Below are 6,588 nucleotides of genomic sequence, written 5' to 3' on the forward strand. Positions count from 1 at the left end.
GTTAGGTATCAGTTCAGTTCAGTCGCTTAGTCGTGTCTGACTCATTGCGACCCCATGAACCACAGCACGCCAGGCCTCCCTGTCCATCACTAATTCCCGGAGTCCACCCAAACCCATGTCCATTGAGTCAGTGATGCCATTCAATCATCGCATCCTCTGTCATCCCCTTCTCCTCCTGTCCTCAATCTTTCCCAGCATCGGGGTCTTTCCAAATGAGTCAGCTCTTCGCATCAGGTGGCTAAAGTATTGGAGTTTCAACATCACTCCTACCAATGAACACCCAGGACTGCTCTCCTGTAGGATTGACTGCTTGGATCTCCTTGCAGTCCAAGGAACTCTCAACAGTTTTCTCCAACACCACAGTTCAAAAGCATCAATTCTTCAACACTCAGCTTTCTTTATACTCCAACTCTCACATCCATACATGACCACTGGAAAAACCATAGCCTTGACTAGATGGACCTTTGTTGGCAAAGTAATGTCTCTGCTTTTTAATATGTCTAGGTGGGTCATAACTTTCCTTCCAAGGAGTAAGCATCTTTTAATTTCATGGCTCCAATCACCATGTGCAGTGATTTTGGAGCCCAGAAAAATAAAGTCTGTCACTGTTTCCCCATCTATTTCCCATGAAGTGGTGGGACTGGATGCCATGATCTTAGTTTTCTGAATGTTGAGCTTTAAGCCAACTTTTTCACTCTCCTCTTTCACTTTCATCAAGAGGCTCTTTAGTTCTTCTTCACTTTCTGCCATAAGGGTGGTGTCATCGGCATACCTGAGATTATTGATATTTCTCCCGACAATCGTGATTCCAGCTTGTGCTTCCAGCCCAGCGTTTCTCATGATGTACTCTGCATAGAAGTTAAATAAGCAGGGTGACAATATACAGCCTTGACGTACTCCTTTTCCTGTTTGGAACCAGTCTATTGTTCAGTGTCCAGTTCTTACTGTTGCTTCCTGACCTGCATACAGATTTCTCAAGAGGCAGGTCAGGTGGTCTGGTATTTCCATCTCTTTCAGAATTTTTCACAGTTTATTGTGATCCACACAGTCAAAGGCTTTGGCATAGTCAATAAAGCAGAAATAGGTGTTTTTCTGGAACTCACTTTTTCGATGATCCAGCAGATGTTGGCAATTTGATCTCTGGTTCCTCTGCCTTTTCGACAAACAGCTTGAACATCTGGAAGTTCACAGTTGATGTATTGCTGAAACCTCGCTTGGGGAATTTTAAGCATTACTTTACTAGTGTGTGAAATGAGTGTAATTGTGCAGTAGTTTGAGCATTCTTTGGCATTGTCTTTCTTTGGGATTGGAATGAAAACTGACCTTTTCCAGTCCTGTGGCCACTGCTGAGTTTTCCAAAAATGCTGACATATTGAGTGCAGCCCTTTCACAGTATCATCTTTTAGGATTTGAAATACCTCAACTGGAATTCCATCACCTCCACTAGTTTTGTTCGTAGTGATGCTTCCTAAGGCTGACTTGACTTCACATTCCAGGATGTCTGGCTCTAGGTGAGTGTAAGTGATCACACTATCGTGATTATCTGGGTCGTGAAGATCTTTTTTTGTACAGTTCTTCTATGTATTCTTGCCATCTCTTCTTAATATCTTCTGCTTCTGTTAGGTCCCTACCATTTCTGTCCTTTATTGAGCCCATCTTTGCATGAAACGTTCCCTTGATATCTCTAATTTTCTTGAAGAGATCTCTAGTCTTTCCCATTCTATTGTTTTTCTCTATTTCTTTGCATTGATGGCTGAGGAAGGCTTTCTTACCTGTCCTTGCTATTCTTTGGAACTCTGCATTCAAATGGGTATATCTTTCCATTTCTCCTTTGCTTTTCACTTCTATTCTTTTAACAGCTATTTGTAAGGCCTCCTCAGACAGCCATTTTGCTTTTTTGCATTTCTTTTTCTTGGGGATGGTCTTGATTCCTGTCTCCTGTACAATGTCACAAACTTCTGTCCATAGTTCATCAGGCACTCTATCCGATCTAGTCCCTTAAATCTATTTCGGACTTCCACTGTATAGTCATAAGGAATTTGATATAGGTCATACCTGAATAGTCTAGTGGTTTTCTCCACTTTCTTCAATTTAAGTCTGAATTTGGCAATAAGGATTTCATGATCTGAGCCACAGTCAGCTCCCAGTCTTGTTTTTGCTGACTGTATAGAGCTTCTCCATTTTTGGCTGCAAAGAATATAATCAATCTGATTTCAGTGTTGGCCATCTTGTGATGTCCATGTGTAGAGTTTTCTCTTGTGTCATTGGAATAGAGTGTTAGGTATAAGAGGACAAAAATGAGGAATTAAATATATTTGGAGTCAATGGAATAAATTAAGAGAAGAGAGACTGAAAATCCATTCAACTGTTTCATTTCAGTAAAAGAAAAGTTTCTCAGATTGAAAATGATAGAAGGCTTTGGATAAGGAGGTAAAAACCACAATAAAAAATGGTATTATAAGAGTACCTAGCCCCTCTGAGACACATTAAATCTTTGACTTTAAACAATTTGCCTTACAGAGAATACTAAAATAACCTGTGAATGACTTAGATGAGCCAATGCCACGGAGCTCTGACGAATTGCTGAGCATATCAAGAAATGTGCTAGATGCCTGAAAAGATTTTCAGTCTTAAAAAGGGGGGAAATATATATTCAACAAATGGTGCTGGGACAACTCGGTATTCCCATGCAGAAGAAAAAAGTTGGACCCCCTTTAACATCATATGTAAAAATTAACTCAAAACTGATTATAGATCTAAATGCAAGGGCTAAAAATGTAATACTCAAAATGTTAAAGCTAATCTTCACGACAATGGGTTAGGCAATAGATATGGCAACCAAAGCACAATTTTTAAAAGAAATTAGATAATTTAAACTTCATCAAAATGTAAAACTTTTAAAAGGTAAGGAAATGCAAGGAAATGGAGATATATATATATATATATATATATATATATATATATATATATATATAATGTGTGTGTGGGTGACTGATTCACAATGCTGTACAGCACAAACCAACAACATTGTAAAGTAACTATTCCCCAATTTAAAAAAACTTAACTTTTGTGCCTCAAAGGCAGTGAAAAGACAATTTACAGAATGAGAGAAAATGTGGTTTGTATCAAGAATATATAAAGATTTATAATTCAATAATAGAAAGACAACTCAGTTAAAAATGGGCAAAGCATTTTAGCAGATATTTCTCCAAAAGACTGTATATGTCCTTTCTCCAAAGGACATATACAGATGGTTAATAAATAGATGAAAAGGTGCTCAACATCATTAGTCATTGCATGCATGTGTGCTAAGTTTCTTCAGTCATGTCTAACTCTGCAACCTTATGGACTGTAACCTCCCAGGCTCCTATGTCCAGGGGCTCCTCCAGTCAAGAAGACGAGTGGGTTGCCATGCCCTCCTCCAGGGGATCTTCCTGACCCAGGGATGAAACCCACATCTCCTGCACTGGCAGATGGGTTGTTTACGACTAGCACTGCCTGGAAGCCCCCACTTGTCATTAGGGAAATACAAATGAAAAGTACACGAGATACTTCACTCCCACTATTATGACTATAGTTAAACAGATGAACAGTGACAAATGTTGGTGAGGATATGGAGAAATTGGAACCTTCATACATTGCCAGTGGAAATATAAAATCACACAGCCACTTTGGAAACCAATTTGGCAGGTCCTCAAAAAGTTAAATGATAGAGTTTTCATATGACCCAAAATTAATATATCAGTTCAGTCACTCAGGCGTGTCCGAATCTTTGTGACCCCATGAACCACAGCACGCCAGGCCTCCCTGTCCATCACTAAATCCCAGAGTCCACCCAAACCCATGTCCATTGAGTTGGTGATGCCATCCAACCATCTCATCCTCCGTCATCCCCTTCTCCTCCTGTCCTCAATCTTTCCCAGCATCTGGGTCTTTTCAAATGAATCAGCTCTTCGCATCAGGTGGCCAAAGTATTAGAGTTTCCACTTCAACATCAGTCCTTCCAATGAATACTTAGGACTAATGTCATTTAGGATGCACTGGTTGGATCTCCTTGCAGTCCAAGGGACTCTCAAGAGTCTTCTCCAACACCACAGTTCAAAAGTATCAGTTCTTAGGCACTCAGTTTTCTTTATAGCCCAACTCTCACATCCATACATGACCACTGGAAAAACCATAGCCTTGACTAGACGGACCTTGGAGACAAAGTAATGTCTCCGCTTTTTAATATGCTGTCTAGGTGGGTCATAACTTTCCTTCCAAGGAGTAAGCATCTTTTAATTTCATGGCTCCAATCACCATGTGCAGTGATTTTGGAGCCCAGAAAAATAAAGTCTGTCACTGTTTCCCCATCTATTTGCCATGATGTGATGGAACGGGATACCATGATCTTAGTTTTCTGAATGTTGAGCTTTAAGCCAACTTTTTCACTCTCCTCTTTCACTTTCATCAAGAGGCTCTTTAGTTCTTCTTCACTTTCTGCCATAAGGGTGGTGTCATCGGCATACCTGAGGTTATTGATATTTCTCCCGACAATCGTGATTCCAGCTTGTGCTTCTTCCAGCCCAGCGTTTCTCATGATGTACTCTGCATAGAAGTTAAATAAGCAGGGTGACAATATACAGCCTTGACGTACTACTTTTCCTGTTTGGAAAAAATTCCGTCTGTTGTTTCATGTCCAGTTCTTACTGTTGCTTCCTGACCTGCATACAGCTTTCTCAAGAGGCAGGTCAGGTGGTCTGGTATTCCCATCTCTTTCAGAATTTCTCAGTTTATTGTTCACACAATTAAAGGCTTTGGCATAGTCAATAAGCAGAAATAGGTGTTTTTCTGGAACTCTCTCACTTTTTCGATGATCCAGCAGATGTTGGCAATTTGATCTCTGGTTCCTCTGCCTTTTCGACAAACAGCTTGAACATCTGGAAGTTCACGGTTCATGTATTGCTGAAACCTGGCTTGGTTGTGTAGTAGTTTGAGCATTCTTTGGCATTGCCTTTCTTTGGGATTGGAATGAAAACTGACCTTTTCCAGTCCTGTGGCCACTGCTGAGTTTTCCAAAAATGCTGACATATTGAGTGCAGCATTTTCACAGCATCATCTTTCAGGATTTGAAATAGCCCAACTGGAATTCCATCACCTCCACTAGTTTTGTTCATAGTGATGCTTCCTAAGGCCCACTTGACTTCACATTCCAGGATATCTGGCTCTAGGTTAGTGTAAGTGATCACACTATCATGATTATCTGGGTCGTGAAGATCTTTTTTTGTACAGTTCTTCTGTGTATTCTTGCCATCTCTTCTTAATATCTTCTGCTTCTGTTAGGTCCCTACCATTTCTGTCCTTTATTGAGCCCACCTTTGCATGAAATGTTCCCTTGATATCTCTAATTTTCCTTAAGAGATCTCTGCTGCTGCTGCTGGTGCTAAGTTGCTTCAGTCATGTCCTACTCTGTGCAACCCCATAGACAGCAACCCACCAGGCTCCCCTGTCCCTGGGATTCTCCAGGCAAGAACATTGGAGTGGGTTGCCATTTCCTTCTCCAATGCATGAAAGTGAAAAGTGAAAATGAAGTGGCTCAGTTGTGTCTGACTCCTAGTGACCCCTTGGACTGTAGCCTACCAGGCTCCTCCATCCATGGGATTTTCCAGGCAAGAGTACTGGAGTGGGTTGCCATTGCCTTCTCCATAAAGAGATCTCTAGTCTTTCCCACTTGTTGTTTTCCTCTATTTCTTTGCATTGATGGCTGAGGAAGGCTTTCTTATCTCTGCTTGCTATTCTTTAGAACTCTGCATTCAAATGGGTATGTTTTTCCTTTTCTCCTTTGCTTTTCACTTCTATTCTTTTCATAGCTATTTGTAAAGCCTCCTCAGGCAGCCATTTTGCTTTTTTGCATTTCTTTTTCTTGGGAATGGTCTTGATTCCTGTCTCCTGTTCAATGTCATGAACCTCTGTCCATAGTTCATCAGGCACTCTATCAGATCTCGTCCCTTAAATCTATTTCTCACTTCCACTGTATAGTCATAAGGGATTTGATATAGGTCATACCTGAATAGTCTAGTGGTTTTCCCCACTTTCTTCAAGTCTGAATTTGGCAATAAGGATTTCATGATCTGAGCCACAGTCATCTCCCAGTCTTGTTTTTGCTGACAGTATAGAGCTTCTCCCTCTTTGGTTGCAAAGACTATAATCAGTCTTATTTCATCGTTGACCATCTTGTGATGTCCATGTGTAGAGTCTTCTCTTGTGTTGTTGGAAGACGGTGTTTGCTATGACCAATGTGTTCTCTTGGCAGAACTCTATTAGCCTTTGCCCTGTTTCATTCTGTACTCCAAGGCCAAATTTGCCTGTTACTCCAGGTGTTTCTTGACTTCCTCCTTTTGCATTCCTGTCCCCTATAATGAAAAGGACATCTTTTTGGGGTCTTAGTTCTAGAAGGTCTTGTAGGTCTTCATAAAACCATTCAGCATATACTCAAGAGAAATGGAAACATATGTCCACATAAAACATGGACATGACTATTCACAGTCTTATTCGTAATAACCAATAAGTGGGAAAAAATCCAAATGTCCATCAACTGATGAAAAGATA

Source organism: Bos indicus x Bos taurus, chromosome 12, assembly GCF_003369695.1.
Source record: "Bos indicus x Bos taurus breed Angus x Brahman F1 hybrid chromosome 12, Bos_hybrid_MaternalHap_v2.0, whole genome shotgun sequence".
In the NCBI taxonomy this organism is placed as follows: domain Eukaryota; kingdom Metazoa; phylum Chordata; class Mammalia; order Artiodactyla; family Bovidae; genus Bos; species Bos indicus x Bos taurus.